Source organism: Schistocerca nitens, chromosome 11, assembly GCF_023898315.1.
Source record: "Schistocerca nitens isolate TAMUIC-IGC-003100 chromosome 11, iqSchNite1.1, whole genome shotgun sequence".
Lineage (NCBI taxonomy): Eukaryota > Metazoa > Arthropoda > Insecta > Orthoptera > Acrididae > Schistocerca > Schistocerca nitens.
Window position 1 is genome coordinate 87,088,321 of NC_064624.1, and position 12,951 is coordinate 87,101,271.

At 38.5% G+C, this 12,951-nt stretch overlaps 1 long non-coding RNA gene across 14 annotated transcripts in view; it reads right to left on the bottom strand.

The window, feature by feature from the left end:
- Positions 1-12,951, bottom strand: part of LOC126212898 (uncharacterized) — a 1,289,673-nt gene that overhangs the window by 111,039 nt on the left and 1,165,683 nt on the right. Inside the window, exon 1 of one of the 14 annotated variants that reach the window (XR_007540965.1) lies at positions 12,788-12,925. The exons of the other annotated variants lie outside the window; for them this stretch is intronic. This is a non-coding gene — a long non-coding RNA (uncharacterized LOC126212898). Of the gene's footprint in view, positions 1-12,787; positions 12,926-12,951 lie in introns of those variants that run through there. 14 annotated transcript variants of the gene reach the window in all.

Here is a 12,951-nt window from a genome sequence, read left to right on the forward strand (position 1 = left end):
GAGTAAGAGATATCTGACACTGTCAATGAAAGCTACAAGCAAAAATGCTTCTGTAAAAACTTGTACAGAAAAGCTGACAGTGAGTACTAAAAGTTGCTCTGATGTATATACAGAGGTAGCATATGACAAGGTACTCTGTTATCTAATTCTGTTGATAACTATTTCCCAGTATGAAGGAGTAAATAATAATTATAAATAATAGTAAAGAATATAGTGAAAAGGAAAATACTTTAAGAGTAACAAAATTTTAATGGATTTTACATACAGCAGACTCTCTCACATGGCAGTCCTGGAGTGTAACATGAATCTGGAATGGAAGAAATTTGGTTTGACAGTTGAAATAGAAAATAATTACTAACAACTTGCTACACATATTTGTAATCAAAATTTACTATATTTTTGTCATCACATGCCTTGGAGTTATATATCTGGACTGTATTGAAACTTATAATACATGAGGAGGCTAAGTATTTGCATCAAGAAATTACTACAGGAATTTATTACCCTTTTCTGTTTGGACTTTGATCATGTAGCACATTTATCAAGACTGAAATTATTTTATTACACCACTGGCCATTAAAATTGCTACATCACGAAGATGATGTGCTACAGGCGCAAAATTTAATCAACCGGAAGAAGATGCTGTGATACGCAAATGATTAGCTATTCAGAGCATTCACACAAGGTTGACGATGGTGGCGACACCTACGACGTGCTGACATGAGGAAAGTTGCCAACCGATTTCTCATACACAAACAGCAGTTGACCGGTGTTGCCTGGTAAAACATTGTTGTGATGACTCGTATAAGGAGGAGAATTATGTACCATCATGTTTCCGACTTTGATAAAGGTCGGATTGTAGCCTATCGCGATTGCGGTTTATCGTAACACGACACTGCTGCTCGCGTTGGTCGAGATCCAATGACTGTTAGCAGAATATGGAATCGGTGGGTTCAGGAGGGTAATAGGGAATGCCGTGCTGGATCCCAACGGCCTCGTATATCTAGCAGTCGACACGACAGGCATCTTATCCGCATGGCTTTAGCGGATCATACAGCCATGTCTCGATCCCCAGGTCAACAGATGGTGATGTTTGCAAGACAACAACCATCTGCACAAACAGTTCGACGCAGCAGCATGGACTATCAGCTCGGAGACCACGGCTCCGGTTACCCTTGACGCTGCATCACAGACTGGAGCGCCTGTGATGGTGTACTCAATGACGAACCTGGGTGCACGAATGGGAAAACGTCATTTTTTCGGATGCATCCAGGTTCTGTTTACAACATCATGATGGTCGCATCCGTGTTTGGTGACATCACAGTGAACACACACTGGAAGCGTGTATTCGTCATCGCCATACTGGCGTATCACCCGGCATGATGGTATAGGGTGCCATTGGTTAAAAGTCTTGTTCACACTGACGGCACTTTGAACAGTGGACGTTACATTTCAGATGTGTTACGACCCGTGGCTCTACCCTCCATTCGATCCCTGCGAAACGCTACATTTCAGCAGGATAATGCACGACCGCATGTTGCAGGTCCTGTACGGGCCTTTCTGGATACAGAAAATGTTCGACTGCTGCCCTGGCCAGCACGTTCTCCAGATCTCTCACCAACTGAAAACTTCTGGTCAATGTTGGCCGAGCAACTGGCTCGTCACAATGCGCCAGTCACTACTCTTAATGAATTGTGGTATCGTGTTGAAGCTGCATGGGCAGCTGTACCTGTACAAGCCATCCAAGCTCTGTTTGACTCAATGCCCAGGCGTATCAAGGCCGTTATTATGTCCAGAGGTGGTTGTTCTGGGTACTGATTTCTCAGGACCTATGCACCCAAATTGCGTGAAAATGTAATCACGTCAGTTCTAGTATAATATATTTGTCTAATGAGTACCCATTTATCATCTTCATTTCTTTTTGGTGTAGCAATTTTAATTGCCAGTAGTGTACATGCAGAAGACAAATAACGAATAAAATAACATCACTGTTTGTGGGAGCACCTTCCTACAAAGAGCAAGGGAAAGCTATTATCATGGAAAACCTGACAGTCTTATCAACTGACCAACACGTATTTTCAAAATTCAGGGTATCTGAGTAACTACTGGCTCTTCATACTAGGTTTAGGCACTTGGCAGATAAAACATCTGGCACTGCAATGATTTAAGATTATATTTATTTTGGAAGTTTCATAGATGACAATACATTTGTCTCATTAACTGTAAGAGTCTGCTATAAGATGAGAAGTAGTTAGATTATCACAATGGGAGCAAGATGAGTAACTGGTAGAAAGTTAAGGAGAAGTATTTTAGGCATGTACGAACCGACATAAAAGATGTAATTGCTATAAGCTGCAAAAAAAAATCATGTTAGTAAATCCCAGCCAAATGATTTAAAACATCTAGTAAAATGTTTGTCCATTTCCTACAAATGTTCCAGAAAAAAAAAAAAAAAAAAAAGAGAGTTCGACTCGGGACAATGTTTTTGGAAAAGTTGACACTGGACAGCACACACGGATTAGATGTGACTTGTGGAAACATTATGCATAGTAGACTGGAAGAATACATTAAAGAGAATCAAAAACTACGGGAGCCTGTCCCACACGTCCTCCAACACAGGTACGCTTATGTAAGCGATCGGTTCACATTATTTACCACTGCGCAGGGGCGGTGGCAAGGGGTTAGCTATGGGGCTATAGCCCTCCCCCCCCCAACCCCTCCCCCCCCCAAATGGAGTATCATGTTACACTGGATAAAATGACTTCAGAAATCAGCAAATACGTAACTTCAACAGATTCAACCATTTTTATGATTATATAGCAATATAGGTTGCAATGTATTTCAAACACATTTTAACAAAAGAATAAGAGCAGCAAATAGCTTACTATCTAAACCAATAAATATCATTTAACTTAAAAAGGGCATCTCATTATTTATTAATATGCACTGGATGATTATTGATGTACGAATACCACTTACAATAATCAAGGAAGCTAAATAGGCCTATACTGGGTATGTATGCCTACCAACACAAACTGCTGACCCCAGACAAAAAACTTCGAAATTGCCGGACATCTGGGACAAATCGTGTTATTTTCACGAGCACACACATTCTGTAGACATGTTACCAAAAACTATTACCAAAAACAACTTTAAGCAACACCAAATTTTAACAATTTGTCAGTGGAGGACCCCAACTCTCGTTTAGTTAAGCGATATTCCATTCCCCCAAAACCCCCCTTGACCGACTTCTAGGATCACCACTGCCCCTGTGCATAAAGATATAGCGAGAGTGAATCGGAAACAGGTAGGCAACAACAGATCGCATGGTAAACAAAATACTCATCACAGATTGAACCGTGTTTGACTCAGGACAGAATAACTAATTTTCATAATGTGCACGTGAGGAATGAACACAATCCATGCCAAGTAGTAGCAAGACATTTTCAGTACCACTTTTCTGTAAATGTACGGGCAGGTATAATCGATGATTTAATTATTGGCCCTTACGTTTGACCTGCATGATGGATTCCTAGCAATTACCGAAACTATCTAGAGGAGACATTGCTAACAACTTCATTGGAAAATGTTCCATTAGCCATATGTCACAACACATGGTTCCTCCATGGTGGTGCTCCACCCCACACTGGTCACACAGTATGGAGGTTTTGAATGGACGATTTCTAGTACAATGGATAGGATGTTATTGTGCACATTGATGGCCAGCATGGAGTCCTGATTTAAATCCACTGGATTTTTTTACTTTTCGGGCCCTATGAAGGGAATTACTTATGTCCAGAAAGTAAATAGTGTGGATGAACTTACACAGAGGATATTCGATGCTGCCAATACCGTGAAGGCAAATGAGCACACGTGTGAATGAGTGTGACAAGAGTGGGTTCGCCATCATGAAGCACGTGTTGAAATGAATGGCGGGCATTTTGAACACTGGTGTAACACTAAACAATGTAATGTGGGTTTCATTACAGTACTTTTGTAGCAAAGGGAAACAACCTGAATTTAATTTTCATTGCAGTTTTATTGTAAAAAGAGAAAACAGTTGATTGTAATTAATGCGCAACAAATTATAATTGGTTCATTTTGTACTACGGGAAACACATTTTATTTTATGTAGCTTTTCTTTACTACCATGACCTCCTTTACGGTAATGTTGTAAAAGAGAAAACATCTGGTTGTACTTAATTCATTGGTTATGTAAAATGGATTATATGTTGTCATCCACCCAGTGACTGTTTAAACTGCTTGTTTCGGTAGTATTTTAATACCTAGACACCACGCAGCATTCTTGTACACGTCCAATGCTTACATTCCTCTGGTTCATCCATTAAATTTCTCTGACCACTGTGTCAATGCCTGTAATAGACAAGAAACGCTGTATGCCGTCAGATGACAATGTAAACAGAAGTGCATCAACTATCAAACTCACAAATATCTGCCTTTTAGGAGTACAAAAATAAAGAATGCGATACAGTGGTATCTCAATAGATTTTTTTGTCAAGCACAATGACATGTACCTGCTGTATAATTATGGCAGCTTCTATCATTTACACCCTGTATAAGTGTGACTGGATGGTGGCCTAAGGACTTTGTGCCCTGATTAGGAGGTACCATTTGTTAGGGTCTATTATGATGAACCAAATGATGTAAAACTTCATGACGAATCTTAACATTAGTATTGAGGTCAAGTAATGTTTCTTCTTCCTTCTTTTCATTAAAAAAAGAGGGAGGGGGTGAGCACCTACATGGTGTAGATCAATGTAGCACGAAATCTTTCTCTCCTTGCTACAAGGAAGAACCTACGAGGTTAAGTCAATTATTATACACAAAGTAGTTATAAAATTTTATTGTAATCAAACAGGAAACTTAACAAGAACATCATTTTTCGACATAGCCTCCGTGCGTTTCAACACACTTGGTCCATCGTTATATAAGCCTCCTGATTCCCTCATAAAAGAAGGTTCTCAGTTGAGCTGTGAACCGGGAATGCACCGCTTCTTTCACTGCTTCATCCGAGGCAAATCGACGGCCCCTTAATGCCTGTTAGATTGGACCAAACAAGTGATAGTCAGAATGGGCAAGATCAGGATTATATGGAGGATGATCCAGTACCTCAAATTTGAGTTTCTGTGGCGTTTCAGCAGTGTGGGCAGCATTATTCAGAAGGGTTTTGTCGTGCAACAACACAACACCTTTTGACAGCAATCCTCAGCATTTGGGCATTTGCTTCGAACTGCAGGCTTTAGCCTGGCAGTAAACATCTCACTACAATGTACATTGTTTATTGTTGTGCCCCTTTCCCCATAATGTTCCAGTATTGGGCCTCGTGCGTCGAAAAAAACAGTAAGCATCAGTTTTCCTGCAGACCGTTGTCTCTTAAACTTTTTCTTGCATGGCGAATTTGGTTGTTTCCATTCGACACTCTGGATCCATGTTTCGTGACCAATAATGATCTTGTCTAAGAAGTTGTTCCCTTCATTACCATACCAATCCAAATATTTTTTGCAGGTGTCCAACCGCATTCGTTTAGGCAACTGTGTGAGTTAATTTGGGACCCATCTTGCACAAACTTTATGAAACGCAAGTCTGTTGTGGATGATTACATAGGCAGGACTGTGACTAATTTGCAGACTATGTGCCGCTGCATCGATAGTTAATCGTCTATCTAAGAGAATCATTTCACATGAATGCTCAGTGGTTTCTTCATTTGTGGCGGTAAACGGTTGTTCGGCTCCTTCATCGTGTGTAACACTTGTGCGACCATTTCAGAATTTTTTCAATCAATTCCTAGACACTCCGTTGTGGCAAAACACTATTCCCGTACTGTACTGAAAGTCTTCAATGAATTTCGGCCCGATACGCCTTCTGACCACAATAAAAGCATCACTGAACGTTGCTCTTCTTTGGTGCAAATAGACAGCAGAGCAGCCAATGAACAAAGTATGCGTCATCAACGTAAAATGACAGTACTACCAAAATACACAAAAATATAACTAAATTGTGGATAACAATTGATTTACCCATGTATCTAATAGTAATTAAACCCTTTTTTCCCTGCAGAGACACAATTCTTTTCCTTTTTCCCCTGCTACAGACACTGGCTAGTTTTTGGCTGGAATTGCTCAGAAGGGAGAGTCCTCCAGAAATGGTAATGCTAACAGTAATCAAAATGCTTGAAGAAAAGGAACATCCTCTAAGTCTTCTATGAGAGGTAAGTTATTATTTACTGATGTTGGTGCCTTAACAAGTGTAGATTAAGATTTTTATGTGAATAAATGATTAGGTCTCTCCAACAACAAATTACATAAGAAGTTCTTATGTTGTATAAGTTAAAATGGGTTTTGTATATTTCATCTGCTACGTGACACAACTGGGTTTATACTGTTTTATACTGGGTGGCAGTAATATTAATTGGTATGGATTTTCAGGGGAGGTTAATTTAACTTACTTCAGGTAGTTACATTAATTGCTTAACCTGGTTTAACTAAAAGATTAATGATTAAGCAAGACATGCTAACAGCTAATTGGCTCTCTTTGCAGTGTAGTCCACAGAAGTAGTGAAACAATGTCAGTACAAATAGTCTATGATCAGGCTTATTACAGTTTTACCACACTTACTGAAATCAAGGAAAATAATCAGTTTCTGACCTTAAACATATTTTCTTCAATTCCTTTTACTTAAACTTTCATGTTAATTATGTCTGATTTTTAAAAGGCACACGTTCCTGTTGTATAAGGTAAACATATGCATTTTTTTTTTCTTGCTATTATCATTTCTTATTATTTTCCTCATCAGTACTATCATTTTAATTTTATTTTCTAAATTCACATAACCACTTGAGTCTTACGGAGAGCATGTTGTTTGTGAGCTGTTTGCATCATCATAGCTGTTTCCGCTATGTTCTTGACAAGTAACGGAAACAGATGTGATGATTAAAACAATGCACAAACAACATGCTCTCAGTAAAACTCAAGTGTACAAACAATTTTCTCAGTTCAAAATCAGAGAAATGGCCACTGAATATCTGCCTCATTCCAATCGCCCTTCGACCGCTCGAAGCGAGGACAATGTCAGCAAAATGCGTGATCTGATTAACAAAGATCTATGCAGGCAACTGACCAATTTGAGGACATGCCAGGGTTGTCCTGGAGCTCAATTCAGTGCATTTTGACTGTTGATTTGGAGAGGTGTAAAGAGGCAGCAAAGTTTGTGCTGAAAATTATCACCACAGATCAAAAGGATCACCACGTTTGAGCCTGTCACAAACTGAAGGGTACATTCAAAGACGATCTAAACTTTTTCAACAAAATCATCACAGGTGATGAGAAAAAGTGCTATCGGTATGATCCAGATAGTACGCAATAGTCAATTCTATGGAAGTTAACTGGCCCACATTGTCCGGAAAAAGCTCGGCAAGTGAAATCGAACGTAAAGACACTGTCAATTTTTTTTTTTTTTACACATAACGGATTGCACACTCGTAATTTGTCCCTCAAGACCATACAGTGAACACCAACTCTATATGGAAGTTATGAAAAGTCTGCACAGGAGTTTGGTGTGAAAACGTCCAACTTTGTGGGATTCCAGTAATTGGTCCCTGCATCTTGTCAACACACACACACACATAGCTCTCAGTGTTCACCAGTTTTTGTCCTCAGCAAAGACGACAACCTTGACCACGTGCCTTATTCGCCAGATTTACCACCCTCTGACTTCTTCCTGTTCCTGAGGATAAAAAGAGGCTCGAAAGGGAAGTTTTCTGCCGATATCAAAGATGTAAGACGCAGTGTCACGAAGGTATTAGCACTTCACAAACAGGACGAATTTAAAAGGTACTGCCAACACTGGAATGAACATTTGGACAAGTGCATTAATGCTAATGAAGTGTACTTAGAAGGAGGTCAAGGTTGTGTTTGAAAAACAATAAAGTAAATGCTTTCTACAAAGAAATTCCAGTGATTTTGGGGTCCCCCCCCCCTTTTGTATTCACTAGTCCCACCCACCCCCACCGTGTCACATAGAACTCCTAGAAGCAGCTTCCTGAAAATGTTTATGCACCCTTCTAAATGTGAGTTATTACTGCCAACACTAAGGCACTGTTTCTCACCTGAAATCTTGGTTGCGGTGGGAGATTGCTAAGCAATACGGCTAGGGATATAATTCAGGTCAAATGGCAACAACGTGGTTGAAGATAAGTTGGGAGACACTACAAATGTGGATACCACACTAAGAATGTTTACAATTTGAGCAGGAAGAACTTTGTCATTACTGAAAAGAACAGATCGCTTCCCATATACTCCATTCTACATTACACAAAATGTAATCAATGTGTGTGTGTGTGTGTGTGTGTGTGTGTGTGTGTGTGTGTGTGTGTGTTTTGGGCTGACAGGTGAAAATGTAATTTCACTGATTAGCAAGGACACTGCAATGGGGTTTGTCACAGAGTGAACACTATTTGATCATGTGGTGCAATACATTCTGTTTTGTCAGCTTTTTGGAACAGCAGATCTAGTGCTGTCCATTGCTTTATTGCGATCTTGTCCTCTTGTGACTATTTAATACAAAATGTCAATTCCTCTTCTTAGTACTATCGAGGCTTAGGACTATTATTACATATCTTATCGTATTCATTATTAAACATGATATATGATACCAATATGGATAATGTGCAAATTATCATCTGTGCTTCTGGTACCTGTGGGCTAGTTTATATCAAATCGCCAAAAGATTTTGACATCAAAGTGTCAGGTATTTATTATTTTTTATTTACAGTACATACCCACAGAGTAAACAAAAAGTAGGCCTAATAAATTTAATATTCTGTTGAAGCACAGGTTGTTTTTCAAATAACAAGAGAAGCATTTTTTGAGATTGCCATGAAACTTCAAAACTACTGTTGCTAGAAATCTGAAAGTGATGTTAACATAAATGACTTAGATCGAAATAAATTCACCGATTCCAAGTAACTTGACATCAATTGTTACAATACGGATGTGCTACCAGATGGTCACGTGATAATTTGTGCCGGATGGAGACTCGAACCCAGTTTTCCCACTTATCACATGTGCTCGCCTCAGGATTAGGCTGTCTGTACTTGCCTCCCAGACCGACCGGCACCTATGGTGTCGAGATGAGGACAACGTAACGTATAGAAGTTTGTGTCGATCCAAGAGGTGTGCACAGATAGCTTCATTCTAAGGCAACCGCTCACGATAAGCAAGGTATCTGGGTTCGAGTCCCTGTCCGGTGCAAATTTTCAACTGTCACCAACAGGTAAAACATTAGTACCTAAAATAGCTGACACCAAGTAATTCACATTCAGTTAATTTATTTTGATCTGAATTCAAGCGGCTGTTAATCATTATTAACGTAATACTCCATATTGGTGCAGGCCCTGGATTATAATGAATAGGTCTCTATTCTATACAGTCTTGTTCCCACTAATGCAGGCATACAGAATTAAGCTGCAGGCATTCAGTGATGAAAGTAAGACTACAGTATAGGAACACAGTGTTTGGATCGGTCCAGTAGGTGTGAACAGATAGCCTAATGGTAAGAGGAGTCCTTGCGACAAGCGGGAAATCCGGGTTCGAGTCCCAGTCTGGCACATATTTTCATATAACACCAGAAGGTACAACATCTGTACCTAATACAATGGTACCAAGTTATTACTATTTAGCGAATTAATTTCCAACAGTTGTCAATAACCATCAACATAAATACTGTAAATGTCTTGGTTTGAGCTTTGATTAGAAATCTAAAGTAATGCTCAATTAAAATAAATAAATAAATAAATAAATAAATTTGGTAAGTGTCAAAAACTGTCCTTTTGTTTACATACAATGGGTTAAATTTCAAGATAAAGAAAGCAAGGGCATTTGAGATACAATGTAAAGACCATTATATTATGTACATTTTAAGTTGTTTAAGTAACAAGCTGCGAAATGATGACTTTTCTTCAGGACTGATAACCTCACTGTTTGGTTCCCTCTCCCAAATCGACCAACCAATAACTTTCCTCCAGAAGCAAAGCTATGGTATTAGTCTTACTAAGAACTGAACTACATGTTTATCAATCCTATATATAGTATGAATATGACGATATATTTAAGTAATAAAAGTTACCCACCGTAGAAACAGAGGCTAACAATGACTTTAATGAACATCATTTGCATTTTGTTTGGAAAGGTTTAAGCAATCCTTTTCTCCCACAAGAGAATAAAAAAGAATAAAATAAGATTACACAAAGCAGTCACTTGAGCTATGTTACCTGAAGTCTCATTTGTAAGATGCCTTTTGTTTGGATTTTACAACAAATTGTAAACAAGAACACACAAAGTGGTTATTATGATATTTTATCAAAAATCAAAGTACAGACTCTCCCAGTGGCCGTACTGGGCTCAGCTTATCCTAGAATACAACCAGTTAAGATGTGTAAGATATTTCAAGATATAGATAAGGAAAAACAATGAAGCTGTTGATCCTTTTGGGCACAGAACACTAACTTTTAATTTCTTTGAATGTTGGCAAGCAACATACCATCAACTTTGAAAAATTGTAGGCTACTCTCGGTTCAAGCAGATGCAATCAATCGAGGTTCAATGACACATTTTCTGTAGAAGTCTTCTATTTAGGAATGGTCTATGGTCTGTGCACCTGATTTATCATTCACAGCATATGGCTTAATTGCAACCTAAAATTAACACATTGGAATGAGAGAGGGAAGTCCCTAGGATGATTTCGGAATCGCTTGGTTCTGACGGTATTCCTTTGTTCAAAACAGATTCCGACAATGGTTTCTTGAGCTAATAGTGCAAAGCTGTTTGTTTGTCATAATTTCATTTTCAAATCAACATCGCATTAGCAGAAAGTCTGTTGTCACTGGCCCATAAATATGCTATAAGCACTTTTACAATTTGTTATGAGAAGATAGTGAATTCTGCTTCATTATTGTTGAAGTCTTGTGAATGGAAAACATTAAATATCACTGTGTTGCATTTTACGCATTCTAAAATGTCTATGTGTAATACATGTATCCGAGTTCAGTATTATCCTCATTGCAGGATGCAACAGAAGGATGCATTGTGGATTGGCAGACAGTCCACCGGTAAGACTGAATTTCATACATGAAAGCACAAATGAGTAATTTTCAGCAAAATTATAGGTTATGACAACTTGTGAGTCATCTCATAAGAAAACTGATTGCCCCTTAATAACATTAGGGACCGGGTCGACAGAAGTGTCCGATCCCACGCGTCGGCTTTGACCCGTGACGTAAGGGTGTTGTCGTGTGTGACGTCATAATGGCGCGGAGTTTTGTTTGAGTGTGGCTGTCTCCAGTTCTGTTTTATCTTATTTTATTTACTTTTCTGATCTGTTTGTTCTATCTCGTGAGATTTCTTTTTAATTTAAAAACCCTTATTACTTATTTTAATTATCTGTTTCCTCGAATTTCTGTTTTAGTTTATTATATTTATCTTTCTGATCTATTCGTTCTATCCCGTGAGATTTTTTTTTAAAAAGACAAAAAACACTAATCAGCTACTGAAGCATCTTTATCTTCTATGGGTTGCAGGGGTTACGACCCCTGGGGAGGTGGGTGGATATTCATGCATGGCTGTCTTCACTTACATGTCGTAGCTACGCAAGGCGTCTAAATTTGTTTATATTTAGTTTGTCCCCCACCCAAAACACCCCATTACCCACGCTTGTCCCGTTAGTGTCATTAGGCTTCTTGTGGAAAGTGTGTGTGTGTTTGTTTTTGTTTCCGCCATATTTGTGACGTCGTGGGTCAAAGCAGACGGGTGGGATCGGACGCTTCCATATTTCCTAGGGACCCATGACCTCAGCAGTTTGGTCTCATAAGACCTTACCTCAAATTTCCAAAAAATCTCTCCAATAACATAACAGCGTAACTTTCATCTAAAATTATAATAGAAGCTAGACCAAAACTTCCACTCCTCATTATTGATGATTCCTTGTAACTTAATAAAAATCAATGTAGTGCAGTAGATTTGTACATTTAAAAATCAATTCCCCTTTCTACTCATCCTCTCCTCACCTTCAAATTTTATCAAAGGCAAACAAAAATACGGCAGCAATATATTTTTCTTAGAAAAATAAAAACTGTGTTTCTGAGATTTTCAAATAGATTTTTTCTTCAATTTTTGAAGGGAAAATTTAATCTCACAGTAATTAACGCATAGTTCAGGTGCTTTCAACTGACAAGAGTTAACTATCTAGCTTCAATAGTTAAAGAGCTAAATGCAGAAATATTTCTCAAAAGGTTTGGAAAATCACGCAGTTTCTCACGATTTCGAAGAAAAAACTCTAGCATAGGTAAACGCTGTTGGAATTCGCGGTGTTTGTTAACTACCTGGGTATGGTCAGATGTTCAAAAAATCTGACACAACTGAGACATCAAGGTCCAAAACTTAATCAAATTTGTCTGATCTAGTATGATCTACGCTGGGTACAAAATTAAGGCAGTGGAAGAAGCGTTAGAGTAGTGGTATGAGTGAGATGAAGTTCAAATGTATATTATGAGCTTAAATTACGGCAAAACTGAAAGCATCTGTCTGTCTGCCAACGCGTATGCATTTTTCAATGTAACGTGACGTACCTAACATAGTTTCAAAAATAAACGAATAACAAGGATGATAAATACCTGCATCGCATTACATGCTCATTCTTCAAGTTACTGTACTATTTGTTCAAAGGCCTTGATTAACAGCAAAAGTAGTACACTAGTGATGTACAACCACTTACAGCCATGTATTAAAATGTACAAAAACTGAAGATCTTCGGTAACGTTTTTTGAATTCAAATCGTGCATGACTGAACACAGTATTATTAATTTGTTTTTGTTTGTAACCAACAACAAACATATCGCTCCACATATTATTACGGAATAACTCTAAAACAAATGAACA